The 19009-nt window shown below is 38.5% G+C and overlaps 1 long non-coding RNA gene across 2 annotated transcripts in view; it reads right to left on the reverse strand.

Annotated features, from left to right (window-relative positions):
- Positions 1–533: 533 nt before the first annotated feature.
- Positions 534–19009, reverse strand: part of LOC140275641 (uncharacterized) — an 80783-nt gene continuing 62307 nt past the window's right edge. For both annotated transcript variants that reach the window (XR_011908421.1, XR_011908420.1), the window contains exon 4: positions 534–616. This is a non-coding gene — a long non-coding RNA (uncharacterized lncRNA). The remainder of the gene's footprint in view (positions 617–19009) is intronic.

The following is a 19009-nucleotide window of genomic DNA, read 5'->3' on the forward strand; positions in this document are numbered from 1 at the left end:
TGTAAATCTGTGACATGTTTTTGTACCAGAAAGCACAGCTAGCTCAGAGGAAAGCTATTACATAAGAGATAGATCTGAACTGCAGACACCAGGGCAGGTTAGAGTTTTCTGCACAGCATTTACATGCCGACCCATCATAATAAAACTTTGCCAACAGCAAACTGATTTTATATTTTAGAGCTGCAAACCTGGGCCCCATCCAGTGCTTATCCCTCCAATATGCACCCAAACATAAAAGGATACAACTGCACTTACCTTGCAGTCTCATCACACTATCTACACTTGAGGAGAACTTAAAAATAAGGAGAGATAGTAAATTGGGCATCTACATCTCTCTGAAAAGCTCAGACTATTAGCTGTAAAAACACCCAACTTTATGGTGTGTTTCAGGCGCATCTCATTAGCTCAAAAAACAATGTTGAAACTGAGAAGCGTAGCACCTGAGTAGCTATAACAGCCTGCATTTAAAACCAGAAAACGAACAGGACTAAAGAAAAGCTGAATATATTTACCGTCTGAGAGATTTTCTGTCGTACAGGCGAAGCCTCGAGTCGTTCAGGCGATTGTAGTGATGTACACAGAGGTCAGGAGGCGGGGGTGCACCCCCTCAGACGTCCTGAAACAACATAAGGAATATATACATTTTAAAAACATGCGCAGGTTTGTGTTTGTTAACGTCAAAAAAATTAGCATGGAGTAACCTCAAGAAGAAAGCAAAAATAAACTGATTCAACCTCAAACAGCAGCTCAGGAATGAGAAGCGATCGTATCTTTATAAAACAGGGATTATGGTCAAATAACCTTTATTGTCTTTTCCTCAGCTCTCTTTCTGGACCTCATGAGGTTAAGGAAAGATGGATGAGGAAAATCATAAGAACTGAGGAACAGAGGACACGAGAATCTGACCACGCAGCTGTGATGGGGGTCTGCAGCACTCAAACCACACATGCTAAATAAAAATTTTACAAAAAGTACTTTAGATGAATCATCTAATGCAAACTGATCCTGTTGAGATCTCAAATGTATCATTTTGTTTTTAAAGAACTATAATATGTGACTATTATCAAGGGCTGGTGTTAAGAATGGAGAGAAAAAGGGCACAAAGGTGAACAATATAACTGTCATAGGCTGCTCAAACTCACCCCTCTGTCCTCATATTGCCCACAATTCATAGTTCCTACAAATGGATACATAAAATACTTTTTGATCCAGATGGGAATTCCCATACTGGTAATACTTCAGATTATTCAATTTTACTAACTTTACAGTCTTTGAGGTTCATGCAGAAATTGTTACAGATCCAATCTGTGGTCCACATTTTACACAAATCAAGTTCATTTTACACCCTGGTGTAGACTTAAAGTCAGCACACCTTCCTCCATTAGTCTCTGCTTAAAGAGTAAGTCGATGATAATAATTCCCATAAAGAACAAGTGTCTGCAGGCTTTTCTGCACTATTTGGTGTAAAGTAATACTCCCTGGATCAGTTTGCCTGTCCCACAATAAAAACAGCAGTGAAGTCAGCCACCACAGCCGTGCAACACTTTGCTTCTTTGTAAACCGAGTGTTTTTCATCTGTCAGTATAGCTGAGACCCTGAAGTTAAAATTATGCAAACAGCATCTGAAATCCACAAAAAGGGAAATCCATCTTATAATATGAGGATGCACCAGGCAGGTGCCTCACATGTTACACCAAGACGCTTGACTCATTTTGGTACTGATTCATCACGTTCTGAAGCTACTTGGATTTCTTTACGCTGAGGTTTGTAGATCGAATTTCTGAGGGATTTAAATCTCATCTGGTGGCAAAACTACCCGCTGAAGGAAATCTAATCCGCTAATGTTTGGCTTGAGGCCAATCTGTGAAGCTGATTTCATTCATGGAAAAAAACAAACAAAAAAAAAAACAACTTGGCCACAAGAGGATCAACACATGCCGAGAGAAGGAGAGGAAATTAATGACGGAGATATTTCCCTTATTTGCTGGATCAGAAGGCAACTGAAGAGATTGAAGAAAGAGAGAACTCATTCCCAGCTGTTTAGTTTTAATGTGAGCTGAGAGCAAGATTCTCTCCACCTCCATCTCCTCAGTGCCGTTTGCTCTGCAGTCCTTTAAATAAAACTCTCCTCTTAACGAAAGCAAGCTGGCTTGTTAGTGAGGTGGCAGCAGAAAGTTTTGCACGACCTAACCTTCCCTAACAAGGTAATAGGAGCCATTAGAAGGAGCAGGCACCAATTAGAGGTGACCTGCCCAACATGATCAAACAGAGGAGGATCCGGGAGACTGTGAAGCAGCACAGAAAGCAGGAGGTGTGGAGTCGGATATGTCACACTGACAGATGATCAACACTGAGGATCATCAGCAACTCAGCTTTTTGCACCATTTCCACCTCTAACCCGATTGGTTCAGTTGGAATGAAGTCGCTATGTGCTGACCAAACAACGAGAAGGAGGGAGCATCAAACCACACCATGCGTTTCAGAATTTATGGTCCCCATAGCCACAGAATGTCACAGGAATTTACACTCTGGATGCATCAGCTAACTCACTTCTGAACTCATCTGGCTTTTAAGTTCTGGCATACAACTTTTTGCTATGAAACCGAAATGTGCAGTGTGCCCAAATGTCAAAAATAATGAGTTAGAAAAAGAAATAAACAACTGCTTTCAAATAAAGCAGCTTGGAATGCACAGATCCTTGTTTGTGTTTTTGTGTCATGGCAGCTGAATGACTACAAATCATGACTGGAGACCCTACTTTCATGGTGATTACTTGGGAAACAACAATGATCATGGAGTGGGTAACATGTTGTACTGGAAACAAAGAGAATGTCTGGTTCCAAGTGGGCTTTGGTTGTTTACTTGTGCAAGCAAGCCAAAACATTTTGTGATAGCAGATCTGTTGCAAAAATTCAAAAGTTAAACTTCTAATAAATCCACCCGCTGGTCCTTCAGCTGTGAAACAACTGATTTTGTATCAGATCCCCATTGTTTGTTACATCAAGAAGAGAGCAATCATACTGTAAAATCGCCCAAATATTTCTTCAAAGCCATCAGCTGATACACCTAAACCATCAGCTCGCTTAACCCTAATACACCTATAAAAGAAACTGAGTCCTTATTTTTTGGCTTATGTCACCCTTTGGAAATGAGGCCTACAGCAGTTGCAACAACCTGCAGCCACCTCGAGAGCCTGAAAAGAAAATGGATGGAAGGATTAATTGTGAATTTGTAGGATTAGAAATGAATCATTTTTTTATTTCTTGAGCATCAGGCTCTAAATCATACATCACCAGTCAAACATTTTTTTTAATATGCTTAATCTGCAATATATATAAGTATTTTCTTTGAGTCACCAAAAATGTCTGCATCAGCTCTCAATTTAGCCGTCTTCCAGCAATTATACAGCTCCCCTGACAGTCACCAAAATGTGGCACTGTATTTTTTTTATTTTTATTATATACAAGCACTGGCTTTACCATCATGATTATTTACAGGCACATTCTCATTCCAAACTCCTCACATATTGCTGGTTGGTCTCAGGTCCCTTTAGCAGAAATTTACACTGCTCAGCTGTCCCTCTGCGGTGGTAAGTGATGCATCAACTGAACCCATAGTAAATGCAGAAAAGGAAAACTTCTTATTGCAGTGCTGGGTTCTCAACAGTTTGAACATGGTTCTGTGACTGCTCTGCTTTTGGGCTTTATAAACACGTGACTGCATGTTATACTGTTTTGCCCCCACTTGAGGGCAGTCTCATAAATATGTGGAACAATGTGAGACGTGGGCTGTCCTTGGTTATGTTGGTGGTGTTGCCGACAAATATCTACTTTGTGTTCAAGTGAAACTAAGTGTTCACATAATGAAGGTCGTCCAGTGATCTTCTGTCATCATCAACTGTGCTTCTTTGCCATTTATGATCTTCGGCACTTTGTCGTCCTTGTTATGAAGTCGCCACCCGTGAGGCTTGAACCACTTTACAGCCAATCTGCATTTAACCAACGCTTTGCATCATCGTCAAAGTTTCTGGGCTGTTAGATCTGTGGACTTAAGACTGAATGTGTGTTGTTTTGTGTTGAAAAAAGAAAAAAGAATCCATCACTCTGCAGGGGCTGAGACAGACCCAACCCTGGATACCTCCATAAACAGGCCCTAACACAGAACGATATTTTGACTTCCCATCTTTATTGTAACTTCTTTTGTTCTTCTACTGCAGCCTATCACTTTGTTAGGCATTGAAGTGTGTGGTTAAGGTCAGGAAACTATCAGGGTTGGGTAATACATAATAAAGTACATCATAAAGCAAACACTTTAACAACATTTTTCACATTGCCATAGCGATGCATCCATTCCAGGATGGAAAAGTGATGCTCTGGGGATATACTTTGCATTTAGAGCCACTGCAGAGTATGCAGAGTTAGAATTGAGAGGTTGTTTTTACAGGCATTCTGGCTGCAAATCAAAGCTTGGCAATTTGCATAAGGCTGAGTGATAATAAGATGCCAAACACATTTCCTACCTCTGCAACGAAAACAACTTTCTGGAACTACTGAACATTTTGTTGTTTTGTATTAATAACTGAACAAAGATAAACCTATAATGACACCCCCTCTGTGTCTTGGAAACTATCAGAGGCAAAACGAATCAATTAATCAGGATGACTATTTGCTAACAAGTAGTGGCAGCCATAAAAAGTCTGTCATTATTAAACCAGACCCTTCGATTGGCTGTGGTCAGTGGTTTCCATGGACACGATTATGATGCTCATGTCATTTCCTCTGAGGTTTGTTTTCATGTTTATTCTTCTGTTTGAGTTGCTAAACATATTAAACCTCTCAACAGCAATTCTGATCTTTGTCATCCATATCACACAGACACACAAACAAGCTCAAACAAACGCACAAGCAAGCAAATGGGCAGAGTGAGATTTTCATCTGTTTGTCCTGCACTAATCCCACATGTGATCTTTCCAGGGGATAATCCTCTGTGACTGTCAGCCTCTGTCCGTCTGCGGTTATAGATTTACTTTCATCACCACACTGACATTTACTTATCTTATTTATCCATTTTTGTCCTCTCCAGTGGTTTAGCCCTCCATCTTCTTTACTTTTACTTTGATTTTAGATAAGCTTTTTTTTTTCCTTTTTCGACAGCTCTTTGTCCGTCTTCCTCTCTTCCAGTTTTCTGACTTTATGTAATCTCAGCAAATCCCAACAGACTAAAAGCTTTATTGGCAGGACCACCACTTTTGTGCTGCCAGAGCTTTCACAACAACATAGCAATGACAAATAAGAATTATCAAACAGTGTTGCAGCAGTTTTTAATAAACAGATGTTCAAGAATCCTTAATGATATTCAATCTCTGTAGGAGCACAGCTGGGATTTATGACTCGTCTAATGACCTTTAAAGGAATCTAAAGCTCCATACGTTCATCCGTCATCATCCTGCTTAACCATAATAAAAGATGGATGTTTGAAAAGAAGTTGTAGCGTTAGCTACTTGGTTACATGCAAATCAGGACAAATGGCAGTTATAGAATTTGAGCTGAATAGGTATTTTTCTAAAATTATAAGTATGGTCCTGATTTGTAAAAGTGTGGAAAGAAAATCAAGCTACAAAGTGCTCCAAACAGGGTTGCAAAATAAAATCTAAATCATTTGATATAAAGGTTGTGGGAGAGAGCAGGGCCGTGACCCTGCTCTAACCACATTTTGTTTAGGATCAGAACGTTCTCTGTCCAGGCGATGAAGAAGATGGTGCAGCAATCTCAGACACGGTGGTGCCGGACAGAGATTGGGTTTAGGTCACATAATGACATCAGGAAGTATAAGAGGATCTCACAAGCTTTTGGGAATTCTGTGTATACTGCCATGTTATACGTTTTGAAGTTGTTCCTGTTAATAAATTCCCCATAAAAGGCTCCAAAGGTGAGTCCGACTACTTTTTTCTCCACATCAAGGTAAAAAAGATGTGAACTTACCAACTGGCCTTAAAATACCAAAGAAATACTAAAGTTCAGTTAAAGTTGATTGATAGCAACGTAACATTTGAAGAGATTTAAAGAGCCAATATAATTATCCTTTTAGCTTATCATTTTGCTTTGGAGGAAAAACTAGAATAGGTTTATTATTCATAAATCTATAGATTGTCCTATAATGAATATATGCACAAATCTTACACAAATCTGTTTGACTTCCTGTCTCTTTAAGAAGCCTTGATTTACAGTTCGCCCTGATGGATCAGATGATTTGTAGGTAATGGTGGAATGTAAGTCAGACACTGATCCATTATCTTAGGTGTGAAAAACTAGCCATCAAGTAGCAACAAGGGAAACATCTTTCATGGTGATATCGTTAAGTTTCACACACGCATTTCTTTCTATTAATCCGGAGGCAACTGAATGTGTCACCAATGCAATGTATGAATTACCCACTTTATGCTATTTTGTAACATTTTTAGATGGATATTAGACCAAGACAAGTGGGACCTGCTGCAGTGAGATTAATGGACAGACACACACTGCAGTGGTGAATTAGCATGCACCATTGCAGCGAAACAACGACAGAAAAGTGGCCAATATGTGAATAACCGCGTGAAATCGCTTTAACAGATTGATGATGCTGGACTACAAAGAAGGAATTCCGGTGCAGCGTCTTGTGTGGGAGAGAAAAACTCTTTGATGTGGACTTCAGACTTTGCAACTATGTATTTCTTTTTACATGTATAAAAAAAGCTCAAAAGGCATATATGACCCCTATAAAGAGGATACCAACTTGGTTAACCTGAATACATTCGCTCTGACAGATCACCAAGTCTAGTGAGTGAATTCAGCACAACTGGAAGCTATTTTTAAAAGAAAAAAAGAAACAACATTTGGTGAAGTTGGGTCAACCCGATGAAAATGTGGTTCCCATTATATCTTTCTGACATTTAAACATGTATAACTTTACTAAAAAAGAACAACCTTGTGAAATCAATCAAAAATAGTTCAGTTTGTGGTCATTTTGTGCATCTTTGTTGCGCATTTATTGCTGTTTCTAACTCTTGCAGGTTGTTTTTAAGTTTTTAAGTCATTTGTGACATGTTGTATTTATTAATTAAATCCCTTTTAATTTATTTTAATTGAACTCTTTTGATGAAAATATGAGGCCACTTCATGCAGACAGTGAAAGGCCCCTCTGGTACCTGTGCCTGGGCCCTATTCATGGTTCAGTTATCCAGCCATGATTTAAGTAAAGGTCATTATTTCTCAGATGTGATCTGTCCAACACAACTATCCTCATCACACACAACCTTCCTGTCTCCCGTTTCCATGGTAACGTAAAAAATGGAAAGTTAATGAGCTGGATCGTCTTTAGGTCATGAATCGTCGACTCGTCTCCTCCTCCCTTTCTTCCTCTCACCACCATCTGTTTGATTTCTCTCATCCTTTCTTGAATATAAGTCTCTCCTTTTCTCTCATCCTCTGAAGCTGCGGTTGCTAATTTTCATTTTCATCCTTTTTCTCTCTCTCATCCACATCAATTCCACTTCTCTTGCGTTAACAAAAACTGTATCAACTGCAGCCTCTTTATTCTTCTACAAACCTTACACTTATCTGCAGCCTTTCGTTCACTTTGTTTCTCATCTTTTTTTTAAATTTTTATTGTCTTTATCAATTATTTATTTATTTTTTTTATTATATCACATATCTGACTTCAATTCATGAAATTTTACATATTCTTTCCTGTAGAAAGAACATATGATGCCATGAAACTTGGCTATCATACATATTTATAAGTTGAAAAATCCAAAATAATTTCTTTAATGAGCTTTAAAATTGTTATAACATACACCAGAATATATGGATTCAGAAACCTGAAATGTATCCTATAGTCCTTTCTTATCTTCTCATCGTTCTTTTCTTGTTTCCTCTGTGCACCTCCTCCCCATCCCCTCCTCTTCTTTAATCTCTTAAAATCTCCTTTGTTTTCTAATCAACTCATTGATTCAATAGTTTCTTCCTGTTCACTTCAATTTCCTTCATCCTGAAGAATTAATCAACTCAATCTTCTCTTTTCTCATTACTTAAAACTCTGATGCATCTCCATCCTGTCTCCATCCCTCTCCGTCTCATCAAGGCTGTCTGCTAATGAACATCCTGTAACTCACTTCATCTGTCCTCACTTCATCACCGTCATCTCCATCTGTTCTCATCTCATATGTGCTCCATCAATCACTTTCTCACCCTTAGTTTTGTCTTGTTTTCTGACCGTCTGATCAGCATTATTCTTCCATGCTGACATTTACCATGACTAAATAAAATAAAAAACTGTCCTAATATCATTTGGCAGATGCCAGATGTTTTCCCTTCATTTGCACAACACTATGCAACACTCTTGAGCCTCACCCCATTATTTAAATTATTTTGCAAACTGTGGTCTTGAGCCACAGTTCACCAGGCTTTCTTGTCCTTGACCATTTTAAAAGGAATATCTACTGTTTGTTAAACCACTATAAATAATTCATGTTATTAGTTGAAAACTTGGCATATCTCTGGACCTGGTGCGCTAACTGAAGAAAGCCAACATCCAAAGAAGAGCTTTGGAATGTCCTTCAAGAAGACTGGAGAAATATTATAAACTCCAGGAACAAATGTTCCTTCTCTTGTAAATAATAGTTTCAAATATGTTGGTCCATTTTGAAATTTAGTTACCAGGTAAAAGAATGAGAAGAATCTCCATCTGATAGCAATGCAGCATGTCATTACTGTGGAAAAAAGGCTAAATATAATTTACTTTTCTATAAGTCTTTAGCTTGTTTTCTATAACAGTCAATTAAATGAGTCTTGTGTGCACCAATCTCTGTTTTCCAAAACCAGCACCAATAAACCATGTTTTTTTAAATACAATGCAGCCCTTAGAGTGGAAAGTGTGGACTCTCTCACTGCTGATGTCATCAAATCAGATCAAACACCATGACCATCATCGAGTTATCAGTGAGTGCTTCAGGGATTTTCAGAAACTCTTTGCTCTGTCTCCACAGCTCCCTTATTCTTCACCATCTCTCATTTTGGAGTAAAAAACAGCATCAACATTGGCCCATCAGGCACAAAGTGTTTTTACCGTAATGTTATATCCACAGGAGATCCATCGATTGCACTCAGACGTAGGAAAAAGAGAGAACTCCACATCATGAAATTACAGACAATCCTCAAACACTGTTCTGATGGCGGGTAAGAAACAAAACTCCTGTACTGCTGGTACAATATACACAGCCTCTCTCTGACGCTGTGGTCCTTCATTACACCAAAGCTAACTAGAAACCACTCTGTAAAACAACTGAACACTCTCGCTTCTTCTGACCACCTTTTAAAAACACCAGGTACGTTCCAACAGGCGAGATGCCGAGCAGGAACAACCCATTCATTATCTGGCTGCCTGACAGAAGCATTTGATCATTTGGTTCATTCATCATTTGGGTGACCGTCTTCGTTTAATTTAATTCCACATTAAATATTTGGCGGTTCTGCTGACCAAAAGTTGCCACCTGAAAATGTTCAATACATTTCTGAGGGGGTCTTTTTTACCTTTTTCTGACATTAAAATGAGAAATTAAACTGTCCATTGATCAATAATAGCAATGATGACTACTTGTGGCAGCAGTGAGGTGTGACTGCACCCCATCTTTTTATTTGCTCATGTTTAATGTTTATTTCCAAATGAATGTGACTCAGAAAATGGTATCTTTTCGAATTCTGAAACATTATAAAAATGTTACACTTGCTCTGTTGATGGATATTACAGAAATAATTTCCACTGTTCTCTAATAGGACCACTGACTCAGAAACTGCATCAACGACAGGAATAGATTATTTCTTTTACATCCTTTTGTCATTGAAACAGGTAAAAGGTCTGCAGCTGATTCCAAGTGTGGCATTCGTCTTAGGATCGTTTACATGTTTCAGAAAGACTCGTTCACAGCATCCAGACAAGAGAAAAAAAGAAAAAAAACATTCTCCAGGAGTTAGACTTATCAAAGTTTACCATAAAGAGGATTTTTAACAAGAGCAAATACGTGCGCTGCAAACTTTTAAGAAGCCTTAAGAATATTAAGGCTGTCGTTCATTCTGACAAAACTATGATCAACCAGTAGCAGACTGAAGGGAGGAGGAAAAGAAGTATGAGGAAGGCTTTCAACAGATCTTGATCTAAAGCTACAACATGTTCTGTAAAAGTGAAAGTTGCAGGCAGAGTGATGATATGGCATGCGTGGCTTCCCACAAGGTTTTAGAGACTATGTGACATAAGACAGAAACTGCCAGACTGACTCAGCAGAGTAAACTGGATTCACATTGAAGATGGAAAATGAAGAATTCAGTTTTGAACTACAAAAGCAACTCAGCAGTTTTTGAAGCTAAGAAAGTGGAATATTCCACAATGGTCAAGTCTGTCACCTGATTTCAACTATCAAGCTGCATTTCACTTTTTAAAGATAAAACTAAATTCACAGAGGACAACAAACCCACAAACTGAAGACAGCTGTAATCAAGGTCTAACAAACAACCAAAAAGGAGGAAACCAATGCTTTGCTTCCAGGCTTCAGGCACTCTTTGCCTGCAAAGGATTCTAAAATTGTATTAATTAACATTTTACTTGTGGTGACGTAAATTAATCCAATTACATTAAAGATGGTTCTACATATTAAGGAGCTGTGCCTCCAAAAAACCGTCTGCCATCAAATAAAAGCTGAGGGTCTGCACTATGAGCATTACTGAACTTACTTTTACACTGGCACAATAATTCTACTAATTATCCCCTCAGGTCGGGGTCCTTCCTGTCAGAGTTTGTCCGTGAACACAGACTTCACTCCAGCAGAGATGTAATCATGCAGAGTTTCTTTGTGTAAAAGTGACCATGTAGGACGGAAAAAGGAAACTTTCTGCAAGCTGAAGCACCTCAGTGCCTAAATATGTAGCTCTCAATGAGAAAGATTTCAACATAAACATAAAGCACCAGTGCAAATGAAGCAAGCACAAAGGAAGATTATTCAGCAGTAAACAGATCATCCTGTGGATCCGCTCAGTTTCATCTGCAAAGATGTGAGTTCAGCTTTCTTCTTTCATTATCAGATGTCATATATCTAAAGGAGGGATGATTTAGATGAAAATTTGATGAAAATTTGAAGAGATTTCCAGAAAGTCAGAGGTCAGAGCGATCATCAATTTAATTGGTGCTTCCGAGAGGGGCCTGGAGGTCAAAGGGCCGAGTTGGCTGGAAAAAAAAACAGAACAACAAAAAAACAAAACCAGGTTCAAAGAAGGCCGTACTCCAACTAGGTTAGCTCTGTGCACTTAAGCACAGGGTCGCGGGATCAAGGTCAAAGAGTTCAGCTCATTCCCAAAACAGCGGCTTACCATCATCTGAGGAGGGGGAGAGGACACCCAGCCACACGATTGGTCAACAGGCTCTGGGATTACTTTGGTCTTATTCGAGTAGAGGGTAAAGGGGACAGGACCCAGTTAAACTCGTGTTCTCTAACATGTTGTCAGTACTCTGGGACGGACAGATGGGCAGGAAGCAAAAACACAGACATAGCATCTTCAAATTCGACTTATAAACTCCCCGCGTTTAGTAGATCAATATAAATGTTCGTTGTCGTCATGAACTGTAGATACAAATGTATAATTAGATTATTTGTGCACTACATGCGACACCAGTTTTAATCTTTAAACATCTAATAAAGATTGCATTTTAATTAAAAAAAATATATCAAAAAAGGAAAGAAACAAAAAAAAACAAAGACCTCAAAGAGATTCAAAACAACTGAAAGATGAGATGTCTGGTCCCTTTTAAGCAGATCACTGAGACTAACAGTTAAGAAAAAGAGAAGATCCTGAAAAAAATCCTGAAATTTTATTCAAAACTCATTAATTAGAGGAAACAAAAAGTCTTAGTAAAAAGGCCAAACATTTCTTGGTTTAATAGTAAAATTTGTATGGAACTAAAGACTAAAAAACAACAAAGAGATGCAAAAGACCTACAAATAAAAGACACCAACAGTGTTCTATATGCTGGGAGGGTCTAGTTTGTTTCAGGCTTAGATGACGGAAAACCTCCCCTGTTCCATTTATTATCCCAACACCCCTCAGACTCATCAGGTGACCAATACAATGGATCCAGCCTCGTAGGACCAAGAATAACGAACAAATACAGTGCTGAGCAAAAGTCTTGAGCCACACCTCAATTTACTCGTACTCGTACTTGTAATCTTTTAAAGTGGCCTTGAGTAATAATTCTCCAGGCATTCTGGAAGTCTTTCAGTGTTTTTCTTTGAACATTCAAGCATTAAAAAAGGCACAAAATTAAAGGAGGTGAACCAGAATCGCATCTACAAGTACCAGATCACTCAGCAAAGAGCACATTTTAAATTGTGCCTTTAGAAACATCATTTGCTCCCCTTTTGTTGCAACAAATGCCAAAGATAAGTCAGCATGAGTAATATCGTGAGTATCATTTTTCATTTTTGCACCAACAAGGTGATTTCCAAAGAGCGAGTAGACATGTCTCAGCATGGGGTGCAGTGTGTCCTTAAGAAAACCTGAGGAAGCGGAGGGCAAAAGAAAAAGTGGTGAGCCTGAAAAGCATCTGAAGGTGATGTCCTTTGGTGGATAAAAATCCAGCAATGACCCGACACAGGAGGTGATGCATCTGGACCTTCAGTTGATTCATCTACTGTCTCCACAAAAGGTCCAGAAGCCATTCTTAAGGAAAGGAGAAAGGGCTGAGCTATGTCAAATGACACAAGAACTGGACTGAAAATCAGTGGAAACATGTCTTATGAAGAAATGAATCCTCTCCAGAGCTCAAACCTCAACATTATTGAAGCAGTGTGGGATCATCTTGACAGAAAACAGAACAAAAGGGAGCCAACATCCAAAGAAGAGCTTTGGGATGTAGACTACTTAAAGAAATGACAAGAAAGCTTGTCTAAGAGTGTTCAGTCGAACCAAACAATGAATTTCAATCTTGTTATAATTGCACAGACTCTGTTTTTTCCTTTTATACTGCATTTCCTTTTATTTTTGCACATTTAAAAAAATGAATGCACCTAATTTCCCTTTTTTGACATTACCTGAGGAAATAATGGGATACTTAATGTCCTCTTAAACTTAATGATAAGTTTAAGAGGACAAATACTTTTACTTATAAAACTAGTGGTATTTTACTCTATGAATGCTTTTACTTAGAATATAATATCCTATTAATTTCCCTCCAGCTCGGAGCTCCATGGTATTGCCCTGTCTTTAGAGTTTAATTACTCCACCGAATGACACAGATGGTGGCAGTTAGTAAACCATACAATGTCACATCAGTGTTTGCATAAAACATGAAGATATTCAGCCAGAAAACAAGCTTTCATTTCATCATTTTCTTGCTCTCAGCATCACAGGCTGCGTTTTATTCACTCTCTGTGTCTCTGTCAGGAGTGGTGATTGTAATAACAGTGACTAACTAAACAGCTTGGCCTGCAGCGGGTTTTAAAATCTCAGTTAAACCCTCTGATTTGATCCGTTTCCAGCAGGATGGAACTGTCGCGGCTGAGTGTCATCTCCATCTGTCACTCAGTCTTCTATCACCACCGAGCAGCGGTCAGCTGACAGACTGGTCTATCATTGAGGGGATGACAGCACCTGAACAGAATTGCAAGTTTTAACTATTGAAGTTATCTTTTGAGCAAAATCCAAATCCGTTCCTCCAACAAAGAGAATTTGGTGTTTTTTCGGTACGTTTATCACACTGGGAAGAAGAAAAGCAACAAACATCACACTGGAGAAGCTGGAACTATACTTATGTCAGAAGTATTTATTTTTTGTGGCTGTAACTGATGCACTGATGTCTTTTTCCTCATATAATGTGATAGTTAACTAAAAACCTGCAAGTTCTACAGTTAAAGAAGATGGAACCACTAAATTCTGGTCATAACAGTCATGTCAAGGTCAAAACTGGAGATCTTTTGCCTATTAAAAGCTAAATAATGACAATAACAGAACTAAAGATCTTTGCGCTGCTGCAGAGATGTGGGAGCATCAGGAGTACAACAGCATACAACCCTACATGTTCTGGTTACAGGTGGCACAGGTAGACTGGAGTAAAACACAAATCAGTGTGCAAGTAATGTTTGCTTTCTTCATAAACTACAAATTGCAGGTCTGATTTTTCTTTTTTTTACTCCAGCCATCTGCTGTAAGGACAGTAGAAAAGAGAGAAAAAAGTCCGACTGGCCCCTCCACAGGACGTTAACGGGACTTCAGATGGTTACTTTGATCTCTGAGCAGCAGAGGAACGAGATCAGAGATGAGAGGATTATACTGGACTCGTACTTGCCTGATTATCTGCTACAGTACAGTACAGCCTTTGTGTGTGTGTGCATGTGTGTGTGCATGTGTGTGTGTGTGTGTGAATGAAGAGATTGTGGCTTTATAAAATCTCAAAATTGGCCGTATTTTAAAAACAGGACTCAAGTATGTTTCTGGTGATGTCAATTTAAATCTGTGGCTACTTTAACCTTAGGTCATCTTTTAATACAATCTTTTGTTTGCATACGCACAACAGATGTGTCTGATGGATTTGTGCTTACAGCCGCATACTTATGAGGTCTCTATCCCTAATGTGTTTGTGTATGCATGTGTTTCAGCCCCCTGGATGACAAAAAACATCCTGTTAAAGCCTAAGATGCTTGCTTTTATGCCATTTCATTTTCTCAACACATTTACAGACATCAGCACTCAACGCCACTAAGCAACACATTAACATTTACAGACGCATACAAAAAGTATGTTTTTATCATTTATGTTATGTTATCATTAAAAAGCTCATTACTACACACAATGAACACCAACTACATATATTTAAATGGATTAGTCATCTTTATTATATGGGATTTTCAACATTTTCTGATGTAATGGCATGTTATGGCTCATTTATACTTCTTGTGAAACTTCTGTCCGTTCCTTGTGTTCATTTCATACATATTGTGATACGTTTTCAGACACCTATGTGACTGTATAGTGTAGTGATATGATTGCCACCTTTCATGTGGGTCACCTGGGTTCAAATCCCCTGCATGAAAGGTACTACCTCCTGTAGGGGTCCTCAGGCAAGACCCCCTTACCCTACCTGCCTACCTGTGTAAGTTTTTTTTTGGATTAAAGCGTCTGCCAAATGCATAAACATACAACAAACCTTGTGGATGTGTACCCAAACAGAGCAGTACCATCGGAAATCGGTTAGTTGATAAACTAACAAACCTTCCAGATGCAAATAACTTGTTTTTTACTGTGAAGCTTTTTATGTATTTAACCACACAACGACATTCATGGGAAGAGAATGAGAAATAAAAATTAGAGCAACAAAAGGATTTGAAGGTGAAATAGTTTTTTCAATGAAGGAAAACACTCCAGAGTGAAGAACAGCTCTGGTGATCCCTCTGAACTGGGCCTGGTTGTGTCATCCTGAATAACAGGCTGACAGTAGGTCAGGAAGATCTTCACAGCGATGAAAGGGCCGAATCCCCCATCAGCCATCTGCCAAACCAAATGGATTTGAAGCACACCAAAGCAAAGCTGCAGAAAAGTTCTCCTGTCAGATGTTTCACAGCCTAACTCTCTGCTGTATCCACCAACAGGGAAAACAACTGGAGAGATTAAAACCGAAGAGGAAGCCGTTGACCTGGATTCTCCAGACTGTGTTGTAAAATGCCTCTTAAGGTTTCAAAATCACTCACCTCGACTCTGCTGCACTCAAAAGATGGTGAAAACATGCCAGAAGCAATATATGCAAGTTTATGACACACTGTGTCCAGTTTTAAAAAGCGACAATAAATCTGACAACCTAGCCTCAAATTTACAACAAATTCTGTTTTTTTATTGCACTCGTCTGGTTAGACAGTCAGAAGCTGGTCAACCCTGATGAGAAAGGACAAACCTCTAAAACGACCTTCAAAACTGAAACATCTGATTCTGCCTCTAAAACCAACTTCAACTAGATAAACAATGGAACCCTGTTCGAAAAGTCATCAACTAATAAGACTGAGCTGAGCCCAAGTTCTGTTATAGCCTGAAGATACTGAAGACATAGAACAATACCAGTCTAACTTAGGCTTCAGCAAAGATAAATTCAGGCCAAACCTGGTAGCTATACGCTGTTTTAATGCATCCGAAACTTGTCAAATGTCAATTTTTTTTTTTGTTTATTTATTTTTTTTAGGGAGAATGTACATATAAATATCCTGGTTAAGGAAATTAAACTGACTCTGTAATGATACGGTGAAACAGAAATAGTAATTAGAACTATATATTCATTCCACCAACACCCCCAAAAATATTCACCTTTAAGAATAAACTATAAAATATTTCACTAGAAGTAACATCCAAGGCATTTCGACCAACAGTGTCTTCAAAAATATTGAACCGAGACAGCCAACTAATTACACCAATGTGACCGAGAAGGACAAATTGTTTCACATTTTTCAAAAAACCCAAAAAATATCTAACGCCGCCTGTTCCCAGCATTTTTCTGACATATTTCTATTTTAAGCTGCTTGATTCATGCTTGAAGATTCTTTCCCCTTCTCCCCCCCACCCATCGGTGTGGTTGAGAAACACACACACACACACACACTCTCCAACAGACATACACACACACAGTCCTGCTGGGCGACATCACTCAGGCTAACAAGCTGATCCTCCAACTCTGAACAGAAGTGCTAACAAAGACAGATCAACTGATGACAACACTGAATGTCACTGTGTGCATGTGTGTGTGTCTGCTGACCACACATGGTGTGACACACTGGTCTATTTGGAGAAAATGACTTTTTGCTCATTTTCTGGGGATTCGCTGTGTTTTTGAATGCCTCTCTAAGTGCTGCTCTGACATCGGACAGGCAGTCTTATCATCAAAATAAACCTGTGACAGTCAAATCTTTCATTTTCTTTCTTTTAAGACCGACTTAATCAACTCATCACAAAGACTAAAGCCATCATCTAATTCAATCATCCAATAAAATGAAAGTGACTTGGAATTGTTTCACAGAACTGCAGAGTCAAACGAATGAGAAACCATCATTACGCCATATCCATCCAATTTATCGATTCCAATTAATCAGATGTGCTTCCGGAGCACATTACACTGATATTTCTTGTCATATTTACTGATCAGTTCTTATTGAAGCAAGCACATTGCTGATTTACTTTACTCAGACCTAACTTTACTAAATCACAAATCATACTCTCTGCCATTTAACAAAACGTTAGGCCAGTCATGGTCCAAACAGCAGCACATCCTGACAAACAGAGCAATGCAGCAACCAAGTGGGCCAATGCGAAGTGATGACTTTCTCATATTCTTTGCACTTTCATTCTAAAGTTAAATATGCACAAATATGCCACATATCTGGGTTGTTAGAATGACCACTTTATGTGGATCTGTGATAAAGACATGCATGACCTGGCCCACTTTATAGCACTAACACCAACCGCGGTATTCAAACACAGGTGTATTTTCCTCTCTCCAAAGCATAGAATCCGCTGCGCAGCTCAGTGCTTTTGCTCACAAACAAAACTCTGCCAGCTAAACAGCACATTTACACTGATAAATGGAAAAAAATGTTGTAGGTCTAGTTTTAGAAAAGCAAGTTATTGTCCACACATCTGCCAAATAAAACATACTTTAAGGCTTGTTTATTAGTCAATCCTGCACCCTGGTTAGGTAAAATTACTTTAACATGTGGTCTCATTTGTATTATAGGCATGCTGATGCCTGTAATAATGACAAATAAACAATAAGAGCATCTTAAACGGGACATTTTTATCTGTAGCTTGCCTCCATGGACTTCAACACATGCATGCACATACATGTGTGGGAAAGACATCCTTAAGTGTGCAGCTGTACACATAAATCCTGCAGCTACACACACAAAAAGGCTCTTATTAAAAAGTGACATAAGGGTAAAGTAACCACAGATTTAAATTCAAATTGCATGAAATACACTTAATGTTGGCCAGTCCCAATCCACACACACACACACACACATACACACAAGTTTGTCCCTATTAGGCTAATGTATGATATTGCTGAACTATGGCATGCTCAAAGATGCCTCGGGAGAGGATGGACACTGGCATTACACCATCTACAGGTTCTCCTGCCAATACTGTCCAACAACTTTTCACTTCTCTACTTTGCTGTCAGTCGCAGTTGGTTAGGATTAAACATTAAAAAATAAAAATAAAAAAAATGGCAAGGCTTAAATATTAATAAATACAAGTTTCCTTTCACATCACCTGAACACTTTGTTATACAGAATAAAAAAAAACATGACAGTGTTCATATCTAACTCCATCCTCAATTTAAAAAAATCTAATTCTGGCATTCATAAGGAAAGTAAGAGAATAACTAAAGTGTGAGTTATCACCATATGCTGAACACTCCTCAATAAACTGTGAATCACAACAGCAGGGCCAGAAACTGATCTGTTCTGATATGGTTTATAATGATTATTCTGCTCATCATTAACCTGATTAATCAGTTAATCAGACTGAGGTGTTGCCTGCAGATCTCTGTCTGAGATAAATGTTTTAAATCAGAATATCTTAATTAGCTACTAGTTTAATCAAGTTGATTGGCAGATATGAAAAAAGAAAGCAAAAATCAAGCTAAATCCCCAGAATTTATTGTGCTGAAAATTGTGCTGAAGAGTTTGATTCTTATGATCCAATGGTTCCATCTTATAAATGGAGGAATTTTTCCAGTTTAACATAAAAAAAAATGACTCTGTTAAATAGCCAGGAAACCATGAATTCGGGCTATCTTTGCTCAAAATATGACCTTTAAGATTAGAATTAGGTGGCCCCAGCTTCTCAAGTGCTATAATTCACACTTTGTTTATTTTTTTATATATTATGTGATAATAAACTGAAAGAAAGCACCAAACTAACAACTGAGAAACGGCATCTCTTATATTTTA

This window comes from Leuresthes tenuis, unplaced genomic scaffold (assembly GCF_036924035.1).
Source record: "Leuresthes tenuis unplaced genomic scaffold, fLeuTen1.0.hap1 SCAF_18, whole genome shotgun sequence".
Lineage (NCBI taxonomy): Eukaryota > Metazoa > Chordata > Actinopteri > Atheriniformes > Atherinopsidae > Leuresthes > Leuresthes tenuis.